This window comes from Tenrec ecaudatus, chromosome 11, assembly GCF_050624435.1.
Source record: "Tenrec ecaudatus isolate mTenEca1 chromosome 11, mTenEca1.hap1, whole genome shotgun sequence".
NCBI classification, from domain to species: Eukaryota; Metazoa; Chordata; class Mammalia; order Afrosoricida; family Tenrecidae; genus Tenrec; species Tenrec ecaudatus.
The window spans coordinates 83,890,090-83,909,985 of record NC_134540.1 but is presented as its reverse complement, the minus strand read 5'-3'; the positions used below and the strand labels follow the sequence as shown (position 1 = coordinate 83,909,985).

At 49.1% G+C, this 19,896-nt stretch overlaps 1 protein-coding gene across 1 annotated transcript in view; it reads left to right on the top strand.

Moving 5' to 3' along the window:
* Positions 1–1,645: 1,645 nt before the first annotated feature.
* Positions 1,646–19,896, top strand: part of EDAR (ectodysplasin A receptor) — a 112,477-nt gene continuing 94,226 nt past the window's right edge. The window contains exon 1 of the mRNA XM_075563363.1: positions 1,646–1,883. The gene's annotated coding sequence lies outside the window, so the exon portion shown is untranslated. The remainder of the gene's footprint in view (positions 1,884–19,896) is intronic.

The window sequence follows — 19,896 nt, the reverse complement described above, 5'->3', positions numbered from 1 at the left end:
TTCCTTGTTGATTTAGTCAACGACATTGATTTGGGTGCTTGTTTTCATTGGGGCATGACTGTACAGGAGCCCCAGTGGCACAGTCCAGAATGCTTTGGGCTACTAACTGCAACGTCCGCGGTTCGAAAGCATCAGACCCTCCCCGGAAGAATAATGAGGTCTTGATTCCTGTAAAGATGAACAGCCTCACCAAACCCACTGCGGTAGTGCTACCCTGTCCTATAGGATCGCCGAGTCCGAATTGACTCGATGCCAGTGAGCTCCGAGCTTTACAACGGCCATGAAAACCTTCTGCGTAACCACCCATGACGTTTCTTAGCGGCATAATGATTTCTATTTCTCAGGGAGAGGGAGAGAACCGACCTGGGTTCTATAACACCATCCATATTTAACTCCTTGTTCTGTTGGGTTTTTGTTTCTTATCTTTGGGAAAATGTCTAAGTTATCGCTCTTGGGAAAACTTAGTCACCATTTGATTTCCGATAGAAAAACAAGTATGCCTAAGATCATCTCCATCTGAACACTTAATCAAAATAACAAAGTCCAAATTAGATGTCACAGGAAAAAAGCAAACCAGGACACTTCCTTCCTGGGTTTCTAATCTGTGACGTTAATCAATCCCAAACCCTCGGCTTGAGCTCAGCATGGGCAGTAAGATGACCTCGTTGAGGACCTACGCGGCCGAATCAATCGTCCACACTGGGCAAGGAAGCCAAGCAAATAGAGTCCACTCAGCTGCTTCAGAGGCAAACCCAGCTCATCGGTAAGTGCAAGCTCCTTATCCAAGAGCGACACCATTGCTGCTGCTCTCCCTCTAAGCTCTTTCCTCCTTGAGTGCCGTGTGGGTTTTAATGCCTACTTCCAGCGCGGAGAGAACCAGACAGGGAAGATCAAAATCAATGCTAGAGGAGCGGTTCCGTCCTGCACGCTGAGTTGAGGACAGCTGGAGAAGCGACCTTCTCTCAATGAAACAGGGTTTGTCTTTTCTTGCAATCATTTAACTTTTGAGAAAGAGCTGACGAACACTACGAGGCAATGTTTTGTTCAGAATCTGTGCTTCTGAGCTCCTTCTCGTTATCTCCTCCGATGGGGGCAGCGGGAAGGGCGTGGGGGGGGGGGCAGGGAAGAGTCACAGAAGGGCATTTAGAACTCCCTAATGACCCAACGTCTGTGGACGCCATGCAAGGGGCAGGGGGTGCACAGGATGCGTGTGAGTGAAGGCCAAAGCTGGCTCCTTGCAGCAGCACCTGATAGCCATCTCAGTTGGGGGAGGGGTGGATCCCTTCGGTGACCCAGTCGTGATGAATTATATTTCTATGCTAATTTGCTTTTTCCATACCTCAGTGCCCAGAGGCTATGGTTGTTCTGAGAGAGGTAGGTTGTCCCTTCCATTTAAAAAAACAAAAACAAAACGAAGAAACCTCTCCATGATTTTCACACATTCCAATGGGTCTGTTCAGGTGCAGGAAGTCCGGAAGAGCCAGGTGTCTCAGGCCCACACCGGAGCGGGGCTGAACTGCCAAGTGTCCCTCCTCTCCAGTGCTGGGAGAGACCTCTAGATGGTGCAGGTGAGTTTGCAGTGAGGGAAAGCCCCTCACCGAGCACCAAGTTTCCAAACTCGCAGACTCCGCAGTGAGCAGTGCAAGAAAAATCCCCGGGAAGCCCTCGGAAACAAAAAGGAGAGGGGCTGACAGCGGAAGAGGGGTGCCTGGGCCCGAGAGCACTCTGCCAGCCCTCGGGGACCTTGAGCATCTGCTTGGGTTCAGCGCAGCTGGAACAACCCACCTGGGAAGCCTGGTGCCCCCAGCCTGGATCGGGTCCGGGCTTTCCTCCCAGACCCATCTTCTGCTAGGACCAGAAACCGAGCCCCCAGCGGGTGCCAGGTAAGCCGGAGTCCTTTCCTTCACGTTTTCTAAACTCTTCAGCTGTGAACGAGACTGAGGTGTCGTCTGCTAGGAGACAGCCGGAGTGCATTTTTGAAATGCATGTCATTTTTGGGTTGCGTTAGAACAAGCTTTACCAATTACCGCTCGTCTGTGCTACCAGCTCTAAGTCCTGAGATTGCGCCTTTGTTTTCGGGAAAACAGCAGAAACCCAGTGTTGCTACTGGGTGCACCTTGGTTCCCGAGCCATGCTTAACGTGGGCTTAGCAGGCTTTAAGATTTGGGCTCCTGAGCCAGCGGTGGCTCCAGAGAGCGTGAAAGTCTGTCCTTGAGACGGCGCTGGAGCCTGGCTGACCTGGATGAGCCAGCAGGGCTAGGACGGTGGGCTCAGCTGGGTTCAGTGCCTGCATTGGATTCACTAAGACCCGCCGTGCCTTGGGAGACCTACTAGATGGGGGCTTGCACCAGTTCCAGGGGCCCTGGGTGGCTGCTTCATCTCCATTCCAGAGGATTCTACCACCACCTCTGACAGGTCACCTAGTCTTTCGGGCTCCGTGCAGAAGACCCATCTCTAATCTCTCACAACCTGCAGCAGTTGCTCCTGCAGAACAGAGATGTGAGGGGTGGATGGGAAGGCGAAGGGGTGAGGTTGGCAGGAGACATGGCTGGTGAGCTTCTGACATGGTTCCCTGCTGCCACTGGATTAAAAGCAAGGGACGGTTATGTAAAATACTACTACTAGCAGGGGTCAGGAGGGAGGTGATGAACTAACAGAGCAGGTTACCTGGTCAGCCCAAGGATATGTGGGCACAAGTGGGTAGGACACAAGGATATGAAATGAGAAACTGCAAGAGGGGAGTGGGGAGCCACCAGCCAGTCAGACTCCCTGCTGGCCGAATGCCGCAGCTAGCCAGCGCTCTGGGGTTCTGAAGTTGCATTTTGCCGACACTTTTTAATGAAGCATGATGCCCTAACTATTTCAAAATATTAAAGAGGCTATATAATCATTAAAAAAAACAGAAACAAACCTATGGACTAAGGAGAACAGGACTAAATTACAATAACTCTGCCCGAGAGAGCAAATAATCTTCGGTGACTGAAGTAGCTGAGATTTCTAAGTCAAAGTCATTTACACATTTTGGACAGAGTCCACCCAAAAAGAAACTCAGTCATCATAAGCTAGCAAATTACAGTTTGTTCTCATGATTGCCCGTGTTTATCCTCTATTTGGGGAAGAGAAGATTGGGGCCTCCAAGGGTCCTGCTGCAATCATCTGGGGTCTCAGAGTGCCCAGAATCCTGCCCCTCTGCCCTCTCGCCATCCCTCAGGGAGTCCCGCCATGCTGTGGGGATAGTCCTCTGAGGCAACACATTGGGAGGGAGATCTCGGAGGGACATGGCTTAGGGAGGAAAACATTTCATACAATTTCCTTGAAATGTTTGATTTTCACTCTCCAACCACTACCTGGCTTAGGAAAGTAAACAGGATTTTCATTGTATTAAAGACAAATATTTACAAAGCTCAGAAGTGTCAGGGGCTCGCTCTCCTGGTTGGAGCACCACCGTGAGCTCTCAGAGCCTAGCACAGTGCCACCATCAGACACAGCAGCCCCATGTTTGCTTGAGGTGTGGCGACAGATCCCGTCTCAGCCCCATTTCACAGGGAGAAAATCCGAGTTGCCTCTTAGAGATGAACCCAAATGCCCGAGTCCTGATAAATGCCTGTGTCTCCGTCCCTACATATCTATGCCCATCCTGCGGAGTTGCTTCCAGTCAAAACTCGGTGTCTCATTGGAGACCATTGATGGAAACTCAGCTCCCCGCTCTCTCCCTCTCAGGGTCCAGGTGAGTGAGTTTTGTGGTTTCCAAAGAATGTAATTCATTCTCAAGGAAATGCACAGGATCTCAGCTTCAGAGATTCAAGCAGATCTGAAATTCAAACACAGTAGCTATAAACAGGATGACGGTCTTTGAAAGCTAGCCTTGTGTGGCTGCTGGGAGAAGGTTTCCTCCTCATTGCCCTCCCTGCCCCCCAGGAGTCCTGTCCCGCTGGCCCTCAACATCCTCAAACGTCCCAGAGGACACCTGCCCGCTCCCTCCCTTTGATGCCCTCAGAGGCTTTGCCTAAGTAATTGCTCCCACCCAGTGCATCATTAATTACCGTCCATTAAGCTCACTTAGCACATTACATCAATTAGGAAACAAAAGACCATCCCCAGCCTTTTAACCGGGAGGTGGGCATGCCTCTGATGTTCTTGAATTTGCATATCGCAGGCAGGACTTTTATTGACTCTTTCAGTGCTATTTTCCTTAGTTAAAAAAAAATCAGCAAGAAAAAAGAAACTGATGTCTGCTTATTTGATCTCTGGCTTGTAACATTTTACCGGATGTGAGGGGGCTTCAAAAAGCTCCTGGAAAAAAAAAATCCCATGATCTTTTCCTTGCATTTTTCCATGAACTTTTAAAATTGTGCTGCTCCTTTTAGCATGTCTTTCTTTTTAAGGATACTGATGGTTAGACAAGTAGCGCAAATCATACCAATATGGTGTAGTACTTAAAAGATCACGTGCGGAACACTTAACTTACACATAGAAGAATTGGACTAGAACCTGTCTCTCCTGCCTCTTAGACTAGCTGGTTTTGTTCCTTGTAGGTGGTGTGGTGATTTCGAATTGAGCTGCAGCCCACATGGTCGGCAGTTCAAAACCACCAGCAGCTCATAGGGAGAAAGCGTGGACTTTCTACTCCCATGCATATTTACAGTCTCGAAATCCACAGGGTGTTGCTGTGAGTCACCAATGACTCCATAGCAGTGAGTTTGGCTTGGGGAGGGGCGATTAGGGCAGTTAAGGCACTCCATTGCTAACCAGCAGTGTGACGGTGCAATTCCACACAGAGGTGCCTCCAAAGAAAGGACTGGTGATGAGCTTCATCAGACAAAGTCAACATTGCCGCTGGCAAACCGATTTCCTCTGTCAGCCTTCACATAATACACACACACACACGTTTTTAAAAGTATATAGTTAATTTTTTTTTAATGGAAAACCCCAAGAGTATTGTTCTCCTCTGATACACATGACATCACCATGAGCTGGAAATGACTCAAAGGCAAGGCCTGGTGGTGGCTGCAGAAGGCCACCCAGACCAGCAGAGGCACTGCAGCGCCAACGGACAATTCAAAATCAAAGCAGTTAGTTAACAAATGTCCCCTCTTCAAAGAACGCCGTGACTCCCCAAGCACTTTTCAATCCCAGACCCTATGCCCCAAGTCCCCTCGTGGGCCCAGTGCCATCAGGAGGAACCAACTAGGTGTGCTCTTTGGGAGACATGGAGACAAGGTTGGGAAATAAGGGAAAGGTTGCCATGAGCAAATGCAATTGCTGTTTTCATGATTTAAAACCGGTTGACTAGAGGTGATTTCAATGGTTCAACCTAACGTATTCTAGTAACTCAGACATGTTCTAGTACCGTTGGGACCCATTTGAAAGAACGCTTTGGCCTCTGTTTGAGCAAACAAATGAAAGTTGGCTGCATGTGCTGTTCACCGCTGTCCTGAGGAAATCAGAACGGACGGCCCAGAGCTGTTGTTGGGGTGTATTGAGTTGATTCTCAAGGACAGAGGCTCCGTGGGGTGAAACTGAACTGCCCCCTAGAGGTCTCTTGGCTGCCACCTTGAGAGAAGCGGACCACCAAGTCTTTCACCCACGGAGCCATTGGGGGAATGTGATCCTCCAGCCTTTCAGTGAGCAGCAGAGCGCTTAACCTTTGTGCCACCAGGGCTGCCCCAAGGGAATTTGACCATGGGTCTTGGCAGGAGCGTGGACTAGTCACCGGTGGCGTCTTAGGGAATCCCGCCATCTAAAGTGATTTCAATCTCACTGGCCCCCCTAGTGATGTCGTGTTGCACGTTGGGCTGTGATCTGAACAGTGGGCAGATGGAAACCAGCAGCAGCTGGGAGGGAGAAAGACTGGGCTTTCTGCTCCCGGAAGCAGCTACAGTCTCAGAAACCCGTGGGAGCTGCCACGAGTCAGCACTAACTCCATGGCAGTGAGTTTGGGTTTGGGTGTTGGAGTCCCTGCTAGTACATAGTGGATGGATGGATGGATGGATGGATGGATGGATGGATGGATGGATGGATGGATGGATGAGATTCGTGTGTCAAAGGAAGGCCACGAATGGCTCTCATCACACAGGTGTGGTGGGAAGGGCTACCTAACCACCGTACTGCCCTAAGTCAACAAATTCCAGTTGGTATAGCTCCCCTCTGTTATGTCTCAATATTACGTGCCTGAGGGCATCAAGTAACTTGTTTGGGCCACAAGGGGGGAACAGACACCAGACTCCTGTTGGTATAAACATGGGGGGCCCTGCCTCCTCTGCCTAGACACCCCCTGGGCAGGCCCACAGGTTGTACACATATTTACACCCATAACTCACCGGGGAGCCTTTGTTTTTCATTTCCGACAAATCGGGTGGCCGTAGACAACGGATGGATGGTAATGAGCCTCTTATACTGACTGGGAGATGCCCTCGTGCTGATACTCTGCAGCTGTGCCACCCCATGAGCTCATGCTCTCTCAATTCACTTTACAAGCCAGTAAATCCTGGCTCTGTTTTACAGAGGGCAAGCAGGCCTGGGAGGCTGTTTCACTTTGTGCGTCACGGGGAAGTCAGCAAAAGGAGCAACCACCACCCCGGACCCATTATCGCGACTAATAACGGGGTGATAGACACACAGCGCGCATGGCGCTCGAAAGCCAAGCCAGACTGCAATGGCTCAGGATCCCCTTACATGGATACGGTTAAGTGACACTAGTCAATGGCTAGACATCAGCCATTGAAAGGCGAGCACAAAGACTGACATAGGATACTAGTCTCCTGAGGATCACAGGCATGTCATTTCTGCCAACAACCCTCTAATCCTGATAGAAAACACTTTCTCAGGATAGGAAGAAAGACACACAAAACCAGACTGCAGATGAACACAGGAGAGGTGACGGTTGTGAAGACCAGGGAACTCCCAAATCGCTTTTCTCAAAAATCTCATGCATCTCATGCAGTGGTTCTGAATTTGCATGCCCAGGAGCAGAAGACAGGACATTTACAGTAGGCTTTACTCTGTCGGTCTCGACTGAGCATCCTATGACATGCAAGCTGCCATGGAGTTAGGCCCTAACACATGGTAACCCCCTGCACAGCAGAGTGAAGAGCTGCCCCTTCCTGTGCTGCCTCCTTGATCGGTTGGGGACCACCTCGTTGGAATCCGTAGGTTTTTCATTGACTATTTTCTCTAAAGTAGATCACCAGGCCTTTCTTCCTAGTCCCCCTAGTCTGGAAGTCCCACTGAAACCTATTCAGTAGCCTGAAAATCTGCACTAAAGGACAAATGGTGGGTGTACCTGAAGTGCACTGGCCAGAATTCAAACCCCGTCGCCTGCATAAACTGTGAGAATTCTACCTTTAAACTACCATGGTCCCCACCAGGCACTGTGATGGAGATGCACGGACACCAGGGTGGGGCTGGTGTTAGGTGATGTCGAGTCAGGACCAACTCACAGTGACCCGATGTACAAAAGAATGAAACCCCGACGGGTCCGGTGCCATCCTCACCGTTACCTTGCTGTTTGAGCCCATTGTTGCAGCAGCCACTGGGTCAGTCCACCTTGTTGAGGATCTGCGACTTTTTTATGGCCCCATCCACTTGACCAAGCAGGATGCCCTTCTCCAGGAGTTAGTCTTCCTAACAACCTGTCCAAAGTTCGGGAAACAAAGTCTTGCCATCCTTGCCTCAAAGGGGCATTCTGGCTGTACTTCTTCCCAGACAGATTTGTTGATTTGTGTCTGTCCGTGGTCCTTTCAGTATTCTTCACCAGCACCCCAATTCAAATGCATTGATTCTTCTTCAGTCTCCCTGGTTCAATATCGTGGGATCGCAGGTACAAAGAGAGGAAGTGCCCTATTCTCATCAACTTTATATTCTCGTGTGGGAAGAGAAACCACAATACAGAAATATAAGCAGAACTTCAGACAAAATCCGGTGCTCTGAAGAAACAAATAAGCAGAACAAACAGAGAGAAAGTACCCGGGGGGTAGAAGTGAGGGAGCCCCTTAAGAAGATGACATTTGATGGATAGCCTAAATGAAGGGAGGGAGTGAACCGCGGATCAAAGGCCCGGCAGAGGGACTGGGCTTGGGTTGTTCTATTGCAGCAGGAAGAGCAGTGTGCCTGGAGGCCGGGGCAGGTGGGCTCCAGGCAGGTGGATGATGAGATTCTGTCCGGCTCAAAGCTGAAGTTCACACTCAGCTTCTGTTCTAGAGGGAGGGGTCAGTGCCCATGCTACCAGGATTGTTTGCTTTTAGAATCACTCCCGGATGGGGCTGGTCTCCAGGTAGCCATTTCCTGAGAGAACACAGGAGGGAGGAGCCAGGCAGGCAGCAGGAGGAGCTGGCAAGAAAGCGGACTGACCTGTGCTAACCCAGCACCTTGTCTCTTAGCAGCCAACAAGTGACGGAGAGACCCATTCTGAGAAACAGCTTAGACTTGAAATGCAGAAGTATGTTTTAAAAAGTCTCCAGCTAGACGCACAAGACTCCGTGGCCTTACAGCAACAGGTGTTGCCTTCTGCCCCCTTGAAGCAGCCCTCAGCAATATTTGCACATCCCCACGCAACCTCAGTGGCTAGCCTTGGAGACATGGCAAAACGCAGACGTACCAGAGAGAGAGAGATGTAATTTGATGGGCAAAGAAGTCTTGATCAAAGCATAGCCCGCGGGCTTCCCGGCCAGTTTTAGTTGAAGCCTCTTAGCTCAGAGACATGGGTGGCGAGAGCTCGTCTCGTGTACTTTGGACATGTTGTCAGGAGAGACCAGTTCCCGGAGAAGGACAACCTACATGGTGAAGCAGAAGGACAGGGACAGAGGAAGCCCTCCCGAAGTGCGTTGACACGGGGACTGCGACAAGGGGCTCTCGCAGAGTGACAATTGTGAGCATGGCACAGTCTCTCCTTCGGTCGGCAGAAGGTCCCTGTGGGTCGGAGCCCACTCAGTGGCCCTAGCAGCCACAGTCACCTTAGCTATCTAGCGCTGTGGTGACAGAAATGCCAAAAGAGTGGTTTTCCCAAACAGAACTTTATTTTCTCACAGTTTAAGAGGCTAGCATTCTGAATTCAGGGCACCAGCTCTGAAGGAAGGGGTTGTCTCTTGCGGAAGGCCCCAGTCTCTTCCTTTTTTATTATTAATCATTTTATTGGGGCCTCGTACAACTCTTATCACAATCCATATATACATCCATTGTGTCAGGTACATTTGTTGCCATCGTCATTCTCAAAACATTTTCTTTCAACTTGAGCCCTTGGTATCAGATCCTCATTTTCCCCTCCCTCCCTGCTACCCCCTCCCTCATGAACCCTTTATAATTTATAAACTATTATTATTTTGTCATATCCAACATCTCCCTTCACCCACTTTTCTGTTGTCCGTTCCCCTGGGAGGAGGTTATATGTAGATCCTTGTAATCAGTTCCCCCTTCCACCCTACCCTTCCTCCATCCTCCCGGTATTGCCACTCTCACCACTGGTCCTGAAGGGATCATCTGTCCTGGATTCCCTGTGTTTCCAGTTCCTAATCTGTACCAGTGTACACTCTCTGGTCTAGTCGGATTTATAAGGTAGAATTAGGATCATGATACTGTGGGAGGGCGGGAAGCATTTAGGAACTAGAGGAAAGTTGTATGTTTCATTGTTGCTACACTGCACCTGACTGGCTCGTTTCCTCCCCACAACCCTTCTGTCAAAGGATGTCCAGTTGCCTACAGATGGGCTTCAGGTCCCCAATCTGCAGTTCATGAGCGAACTTCACATCTCTCTTCCCCATCTCTGCTTCTTGGGCTTCCTTGTGATTCTCTTAATATCTCACATGATGATCCTGCTTCTTTAACATACCAAAGACAACCCATTCCCAAATGGGACCATACCCAGGGACATAGAGACTGTGTTTGGGGTGGGTTTTTTTGGGGGGTGGGGCGAGGCCTATTCAGGCAAGAACACCTTCTTTTCCAGGTGTGCTGTAGTGGAACTATTTTAGAGATCGATTTAGCAGCCAATTTGGCACGCAGGGAGCATTACTGTCAAATGCAGACAGTCTTTTATGGCGTATGAAGAGAATCACCGGCGCTGGACCCCGTCCAGCAGGTAGCCTGCCAGCACTTGGCAAGTTTGATATCCTTCTGTGTAATAGAACCGCCGGGATCAGGTGGGTGGTAAAGTCGATGAAGAGAAAGAGATACCGTCCACACAAAACGCCGGCAGTTGAAAACACAGGGATGGCGGACCGGCAAGAAGCTGAAAGGTTGGAACCATTGCTGTCAGTTCTATGAGGCACTTCCTTTCACGGGACCAGAAACCCGAGCCCGTGCAGCTTTGAGGGCAACGGTGTGTGCCGCCAAAGTCTAGCAGGCTGACTAATTTTATTGGCTCAGGTAGATGACTGTTTCTGGCTTCTTATTTTTATTGGAGCTTGGTGTCCTTCCATAACAAACATATTTTGTTATCTCTGACCCAGAAAAAACCAAACTCCAACTAATGCTTCAAAATAGTGAAATGCATCGCGCTTTCTTAAAAGCATCTCAGAGGCACTCAAGGTTTGTTTTCTTTAAGATGCAGTTTTTAATAGAAATGACTTGCGATGCGCTAGATGTGACTGGTTCCAAAACTTCCTGCCCATCATGAAAATAAATAAATCTGGACACACACTTTGGGATGGGGTCTTTAGACACTCCCCCCTCTGCCCACCTCCTGCGGAAGCCTAAGCCAAAGAGCCATGCTTGCCAGCCCCACAAAGAAGGGGTTTGTGAACGGCACCAGCTAGCTGTTCATCGTTAGACGTGCAGCGTGGTGTTCTTTAAGAATGACCGCCATTGCAACACGGATTTCCATTCCCCCTTTCAAGATGACCTTCTTCTTCCAGATTGGAAGTGAGCCTGGAGCAAGTCTCAGTCCTTCGGATACCTAGGCATGCGGTAGCTGAATAGAGGCCAGCCAGGAAGCTCCCTGGCAAAGGTCTCAACCCTAACCAAAGTGAAGCCCGTTGCTCTGTTGAGTAGGTTCTGTCTCATGGGGACCCAAGTGTGTCGGAGGAGAAGGGTTTTCAACAGCGGATTTGGGGGAGGTGGATCACCAGGCCTTTCTTCTCAGGGGCTCTAAATAGACTCAGACCACCGTTGATGCCCAGCCGGCAGCCAGCGCGTGAGCTGTGCTCCTCACTCAGAGGCGAATTCTCTTATCTTTGCCATTTTAGTCTATTTGTTCCCCAATTTACGGAAGAAGGAAACCGAATCAGGGCCACTTTGGCGACTGGAGAGATTTGATTTGGAGTCCACGCTGACCACCAGACCAAAGTCTCGCTTAAATTGCTGCCAGTGGGTTTCCGGCGTGAAGTTCCCACATGAAAACCATGATCCAAGCGGCCCACCCACAGCACTCTGCCTTGACTCTGCAATGGGAAAGGCGTGGCGGAAAAGGCCATGGAGAATGTGGTCCTGATGAGGGCGCAGTTGTTGCTTTGAAGGGAAACGTGTGTCTGTGAAGGTTGCAGCAGTAGAGTGTTTACAGAGGAAGCAGAAGAGACACTGACAAGTGCAGTGTCCCTGGCCCTCCTCAGGACAGCCTGCTTGCCTCCTGGCGGCACCGAGTGAGTAAGTATAAAGCGAGGGACAGCCTGAGATGCAGGCAAGGGCCTCCACCTGAGTGTGGTCTTGGGACTGATGCTCCTACCTTCCCTGGGCTCCGAGGAGGCAGGAGGGACCAGGGGCTGCAGGCTCCCGCGTGTGGACAGAAGGGTCGGTTTCGTGTGGCCGTCTTTCCTGCTTACCCTGCTGCCTGGAGGGGGAAGAAAAAAAACCAAACCATTTCTCTAAGGGCCTCGAGGAGGTTCGATTTTCTGCTGTAGGAGAATAGGCTTCAAGTGGTGCTCAGGGCTTCGTGAGAAATCTAAAAGTAGAAGAAAACCTGGCCCCCGGGGGGAGATTCAAGTAATTGAACCACCAGTTCGCTGTCCTAATGACTTTTTTTTGTTTTAATTATTTTATTAGGGCTCATACAACTCTTATCACAATCCATACAAATGTCAATTGTGTAAAACACACTTATACATTCGTTGCCCTCATCATTCTCAAAACACCCGCTTTCCACTTAGGCTCCTGGAATCAGCTCCTCATTCTTTTTCCCCTCTATCAGTATAAAAATATATATAACGAAAGGTCGTTTATTATCGCATACTGTCCTGGGAGCAACACGAGAGGGGCACACACTGCATCGTAGTGTGAGTTTTTAAATGTTAATGAAAAATTGTAAATAATACCTGACAAACAATAAAAGTGCGATTTAAGATATTTCCATATTGCTTCTGGGTTGACCTCCTCGCTTGCTCTTTCTGCACTTTTATTCAAGCATCATCAGCGGGGTGATTTATCCTTCACTATCATTTCACTGTGAGCTCAGGGTCCCGTTCCTTTGGCGGGAGACCAATTAGAAATAGTCACGCGTCTGATCTATTAGAAGCAGGTGAGCTCTCTTCTCCGAACGTATTGTGTTCATCTGTAAAAGACGCCTTTCTGCTTCTGCGGAACCTACAGCATTTGTTCTGAGAGCGGGTTTAGCTCTTGGAACACTTTTAGGAATTGCCTAATTCACTCCGAATATCTCATGGGAGTTTGGGGTGCAAGACCAAGCTGAAACAAGTGACAGGATGTCATCCACGGTTGTGTGACACTACTCTGTTTGTGTGTTTGTTTACTGAAGTAAGTAACATGGGGGAAATGTAGTGTTTCGTCAAAAATACGAGTTGTAGGAAATGAATAAACATTACAAACGTAGTTCCATCTAATTTGTTATATCTATGAATGGAATTAACGTTATTACAGGCGCTTGGAATACACTGTTAACGCAGATGAACATTTAAAAAGCAAAAGGAGTGTAAATTTGTCATTTCCACATTGGGTGGCTGCCCCGCCACCCACCTTAGAGAGAACCCTGACAGAAAGTGTCATTGTAACAACCTGTTCACTGAACTCAACAGAAAACCGTAGGTAATGTTTCTACCAAACCAGGGCAAACCGGCTGAATCCCACCCCTGCCTGACCCCCATTGTTATGCCCCATGCTACTGAAAAGAAAAATCGGACGAGTAAACACGTTTCCACAGAGACAGAAAAGAGTAACTCATGTAAGAAGAAATTAACATGCATAGCAGTTGCCACGTTGCCGTGCATTTTACTTGTCTGTTGCATGTCCAGCTGCTCTCTTGCACTGAGTATCAGTGCCCCGCTCCTCACTCAGCAACGTGCTGACATTCCCAAGCCCAGGTTGTTATGCAATATCAGCATAATGCTAATATGGAGGATAATGACATCGTATCATAAAATGGAGGGTGACTATTTCATTATACGACTGCTGAATTATAGCATTATATAACTGCCAAACCATTGAGAATCATGGCTCAGTCAAGTTGATATATAATCTCAACCATCACAGCCAGTTTTACTCTTGCCTCGCACCCTGTCAATTATTCCTGCCAGATGTACATTATTAATGCACAAAATAGATATATTGTTTTTACCATTGTTGTAAATGTGAAATGCTGAACATAGGACAGCCAGTAAGAGAAGAGTCGGTGTGCCTCTGTATTGAAGGATAGGAAGCATGTGTTGTCTGTCCACACATTCTCTAGCACCTAACACAGGACCTGACTCACAGAACAGATTCACTCACTCACTACCATCAGGTCAGTTCTGACTCATGGTTCTCAATAAGTACTCGTGTGAACCAATTTCATCGGATATTTGTTACCTTCACATTGCTTTCACTTTATTTAATCTGCACAACAGACCTGAGAAGTAGATTATTGTCAGGGGCATCAGCATCCAAATAAAGGCTTGGAGAGGGGAGAGATGCTATGAACTTCCTGCTGGAATGTAAAGGATTTCAACCCAGGTTCATGAACTTCAACTCTTTGTCTTCTTCTTTAAATCCTTCAGAGATCAGAACTGAGATAAGATGAACAAAGTAGATTGATGCTTAATTTTACACGGTCACCTTGCCAGGGAGGAAGATGATCTGTACCTTACTAGGCAGACCTTTGGAACTCCAGACATCTTTGAGTTCTGGGGAGTTACCTCAGAGTTACTCCTGTTGGCTGGTCCCCAAGCCTGCATGGGTCATGTGTAAGACAGTAGGCAGCTGGAGCTAGAGTGGAATAGGAAACTCTCCCAACCAAACAACGCTATCAGATTCCAACCCATAACAACCCTCTAGGACAGAGTAGAACTCCCCTTGTGGGTTTCTAAGACTGTTCAGAAGGACCGTCTTTCTCCTGCAGAGTGCCTCGTGATTCTGAACTGCTGACCTTGCAGTAAGCAACCCAATGTATAACCCACTACCCAATGGCTGACCCACCAAGCCATCAGGGGTCCTTATGGAATCCTTAAGCAGTCTTTTTTTCTTTTTCCATTCTGTCTAGAACAAGCGCAGAGCTAGACAGACCCACGACAACAGTGAATCAGTTGTAGGAAGCTTAAGATGAGGTAGAGATCTACAAGACATCTCAGAAGTTGTTCTTCTCCAAAACTGGTTTAGACCTATCATGTTGAGGTCCGACAGCCCACTGACTACCCAGTATAAAATAAGTTCCTTCCCCAGAATATCATTTCCAGAGCATTGACCACTAGATGGTTTTTTGTGTGTTTATAGACTGATGCTCCATTCTGCTGGGCATGGAGTTGCATGGCGTTAGAACCAAGCTAATGGCACCTAACGCCACCTGACGATATACCATTGGTAAATCTATATGTGACGTGCGCCATACCCCACAGCCTCACTGCCATCCAGTGGCTTTCGCCTCGTGGTGACCCTCCAGGAGAGGACAGAACCGCCCTTGGGGATTTCTGAGACTGTAAGTCTTTAAAGGAGGAGAGAACCTCATCTTTTGCCTATGGAGCGGCGAGTGGTGTCAAACTGCTGACCTTGCAATTAGCAGCCCAGCTCCTGTCACATATGCAAGCATCCCTCCCTTGATGGCGCTGTGCTTTATTACCCTTCATAGGTAGCACATTTCTTATATACACACTGAAGGGTCGTCGCAGTCCTACTTCAAGCAAGTCCGATCGCTGCCATTGTTCCCACAGCAGGTGCTCACGGCCGGTCCCTGTGCCACAGCGTGACAATTCTCACAAGAATTCAAGCTGTTTCCTCAGGGTGCTCTTCAGCACTTACTAGAATACTGTGAAGCATAAGTATAATTTTGATATGCACCAGGAAACTTACAAATTTGTATGATCCTCTTTATTGCAATATTAGCTTATTATAACCGTTCACAATCAAAATAGCAAAATCTCTGAGGCATGCCTGCATATCATAAATGTCACCATATATATGAACTTAAAACTTAGTGGATAATCAATTTATATATATATATATATATATATATATATGAAAATATGGATAACTTTTCAGACTAGAGGCAGGCCATCCAGTCTGACAGGAGAAGAAAAATCCAACCCTCCCTACACCCACCCCTGTCCCCTCCCCCTACCCTGAGCGCCTCCTCTGGTCCTGAATGTCTGACCCAGGAATGCTCTCCTCCCCTCCCTCCCCTGTGCAGAGGTTTCAAACAGTGGACTGGGCAGGTCTGGGAGTCTCTCACTGCAGTCCTGTCTGGAGTCAGTGAAGCAAGTCGGGCAGAGGATGAAATGTGAAGTTAAAGAACAACCAGGGAACATTCAGACACTTGTATTTCAGGTTGAGAAGCAGAAATGAATGAGTGACTGCGGTCATACCTCTCCGCCCTACCTCAGGGACCTTCACAGACCTTAACCCTAACACTGCCAACAACCTTGGGAGAGAAGGATTGTTGGGTACTGTCCAGTTGCTTGTGATTCGTAGTGACCCCACGTGGCATGGGGTTTTCTTAGTTATAATCTTTAATCTTTACAAGGGCAGATTACCAGGCCTTTCCCCCAAAGAATCACTGGGTAGGTCCGAACCACCCACCTTCTGGTTAATAGATAAATGTGTAACCATTGCACCAACAGAACTCCTCAGGAGGAAGTATGCTATCATGATGGTTTTCAGATAAAGAAACTGAAGCCAAGAGAGCTCACATCACTTACCCAAGTCTATTCAGCCGGGGTGGTGGCTGGAGATGTGCCCCTCCACCCTCCCCACTGTGCCACACTGCCCAGGCACACAGTGTTGTGTCCTGCCCCCTTCACATGCACTCCCGTGCGTGTACTCTTTGCTTGCTCATGGAAGAGGGAAAAGAGATGGTAAGTCAGGAGGGTCCATTGATTTCATGTGACCAGAATGGAAATCCTTTAGGAACGGGACCCATTAGAGAGGTGTACTTGGGGTTCTGGGGATCACAGACTAGCACCCCCAAGCACTCCTTAATAACGTTTCCCTTGTGGACCACTGCTGCCTAAAATCTGCTTGAGTCCTCTTCCGGTTGTCAAGTCTTCCTGCTGGTCCTTAGCATCCTCTCATACTCAATCCATCCTGGGGCTGGGCTGGGCTGGGCTGGGCTGGGCTGGGCTGGGGGAGCTTTTCTTTCCCACAGCCTTGTAACTCAGCAGCCTGGCACAGCCTCTTCCAACCTCTCTGACATCTGTCCCACTTCCTTGGCTCTCTTCCTGCCCTTCCATCCGATCAAGTTATTTCCACGTTTTGGATAATCGGTTCTTCTCCCATCTCCCAGCTAGGTGGATTGTATAGTCCCTGCCCCAGAATTCCTCAGGGGGTAGCGGGGATAAGATTTACAATCCTCGTCTCTCTGGTTGCTTCTAAGACATAGTACTGCTGATGATGGGTGTGTGTGTGTGTGTGTATGTAAATGCAGTAATCAAAATAGCTTGAGGCGAGGCCTGGACCGGACTGAGGAGATAGGAGAAATGAGGGTCAGAGGGCAGCCCACCAGAGGTCCTAGCAAAGACCAGTGTTGAGCGAGGTGATGGCAAGCTTGCTCCTGAACTTGCACGGCCGAGGGACTTCTTCCCCTCGCGCATGTCTGCGCTCAAACCTGAAGACGCTCTTCAGGCAGCAGCAGGAATGAGCTGTTCCTTGGGCATTTGGCAAAGCATTCAGAGGCAGGCTGAAGAAACTCAACAAGAGGGAGAGAAAAGAATGAGAGAGACAGAAGGAGGGAGGGAGGGACAGAGAAAGCCCAGCATCGCTGGGTAGGTCAACATCGATGAATTTCATTTTCTACAACACTGTGCTGCTTGTTTTAAATGAAGCTGGATCTCCTTCGCTTACTCGGGAGACAAGTGAGTCCTCATTTAAAATGGAATGTCTAGTCCTTGGGCCTCCCACAGCCCCACCACCCCATGCTGAAAACTCTTGCCGTTTAATGGCTTCCTTTTGGAAAGCTTTCAAATTGCATTTATTCAACTTTACAGTATCTGCGCTCCCCCCCCCCCGTACTATATGGATTATTCCCCTGTTGGGTTTAATTTAACCAAATGTGCAGCTGTGCTAACAAATTCATTGATGCCCTCCTGCTTTGAGAATGGATTGTCTTGTCTTTCCTCCAACTTCACCCATCAGCTATGGCCACGCTGACTCGCTCTCTCTGTGTGTGTGTACAGCCAGACCCTCATGCATCACAGCTCAGCTTGGCGCAAGCTGACTGTCCTTGCTGGCAGAGAAGCGCTGCTCCTGCCTGTCCATGAGAATGGCCTCGCTGGCGGTGGTTTGGGGTAGGATTGTCAGGGCTGCGCTCTTGCAGAACGGGATCTCCAGGGCTGTCTTCCCAGGTGTCTCTGGGTGGATTCGAGGTGGAGGAGTTCACACTGCCAACCTTCCAGCTCGTGACCAAGAACTTAACCTTGTGTGCCCCCCCTCCCCCCCCCAGGAACTCTAGCAGGTTAAGAAAATCAAAACCAGACCCACTGTCCTTGTCCAATCCCACCTCATAACCACCCTGGATAAGGTTTCGTAGGCGGTCCATCTTTATAGGAGCAGGCAGCCTCATTTTCCTCCTGCCCAGAGGCTGCCGCCTTCCACCCAATGACCTTTCAGTTAGCAGTCGAATGCATAACCCCTTACACCACCGGGAGTTCTCCAACAGATTAGTGGTTATAGTTTCATTAGGTAAAATTATTGATTTATACAAACTACTGTTTCAAAACAAACAAAAAAACCCACTGCTTCTACTTATAGGTCTCAACCTCAGGGTTGATTAGCAGAAGTGTGTGTTCCATAAACACAAAGATCCCTTGGAGTCCTGCTCGTTAGGAATGCATTGCATAACCTTAAGCCTCTTTAAAATATCACAAGCACATATAGTAGCAGAGATACACAGAGCCTGCCACGTTTCATTTTAACTGTGGTTTCTTTCATGGGTTTCTTATATCTGATTCAATTTCATGGTAACTATGGACAAGACCGTGGTGACTGGGAGTTCTGGCCTTTGTCTTCCCCCCATGGGAGCCTGGAGAGAGGATCTTACATACACCACCACCACCGCCACCGCCGCCACCATCACCGCCACCACTACCACCACCACCACCACCACCTCCACCACTACCACCACCACCTCCACCACCACCACCACCCCACAGCTGGACAGACAGCTCGTTAGCACCTGAGCTTTTCTTCAGTGCCAGTAAGCCCTGCAGAGAGGCTCTGGGCTTCAGAGACCAACGATGGGTTTCTAGATATATGACTGACTATTCTTAGTGAACTCTGTAGGCTAACACGATCCATGCCAGCCCGGCCAGCCAGGTGCCCCCTTAACTTACCTTCTTGCTGTTTGTACTGCCCTCCGTGGATGCCCTTTAACAGGAGACAGGCAGACTGAGCAGTGTTAGTTGATGAAACTGGTTGCTGCTGCTCCATTGGAATAGAGGCCCCTACGGGGATCTCATTCTCACCCCAGAGGGCACGAACACTGCCTATACACAGAGAACTAACCAGTGCCATTTGTCGCTCTAGTTTCTTGCTGAGTATGGGATGTTTCATTTAATAAGGGTTTCCAGTGTGGCTGAGGAACCCTGGTGGCATAGTGGTTGCACATTGAGCTGCTAACTGCAAGGTCAGCCATTCGAAACCACCAGCTGCTCCGTAAGAGAAAGATGTCTCTTTCTACTCCCATAGACAGCTATAGGCTTGGAAACTCAGAGACACTTCTGCCGTGCCCCACAGGATGGCTTTGAGTTAGCATGGGCTCAATGGCAGTGAGTTTGGTCTGGTTTGGTTTTTAATTGTGGCTTGCTTATGTGACTGAGAGCTTGAGTCAGAGGAAGAAGGGAAGTAATGACAGATTTTCTAGCCCGTCAACAGAAGGAGCTCCGGCCACAGGAAGTCCTGTTGGCTCTTCAAATGCCTAAACACCCAGGGTCACGCTCAGCTCTCAAGTCTCCCATTAACCGGTGAGCGTCTTCAGGGACTTTTCAACCACTTGAAACAAAGATTTTATCAACGAGAAGGTCTCGTGGGTGAGATCCGGGGACAGAGAGGGGTGCTAGACAAAAGTGAAAGACGTCTGAGTAAATGATCGACTTTAGTCGTCTCGGATGTCGAGCGCAGCTCTGGCAGAAAACCACACATGAGCAGCCTTATTAAGCAGAAACGTATGGTCTCACAGAGCGGGAGGGTCACATCCACTGTGTCTCCTCGCCCCTTGCTTCCTCGGACAGCTCATCTGCTCCAGCGGAGAGCAACCCGACAGCAGCACAGGGCAAACTGCCCCTGTGGGTTTCGGAAACTGCCCACCTCGAGGGGTATAACAAGGCCCGGGGTATTGCTCCTTTCTCTAACCTCTGACGGGCAGGGTCCCTTGCCAGAGTCCCCCAGGACGGCCCTTGAGGCTGGGCCCAGAGGAAAGGCAAAATTCCGTCACCAGGGCTTTGGGATCTCTACCACCCAAAACCCAAACCTACTGGCATCACTTGACCCCTCTCACAGTCACCCTATGCAGGATTTCTGAGAGGAGCCGCAGGCCAAGGGCAAAGCCGGTGCTTGTTA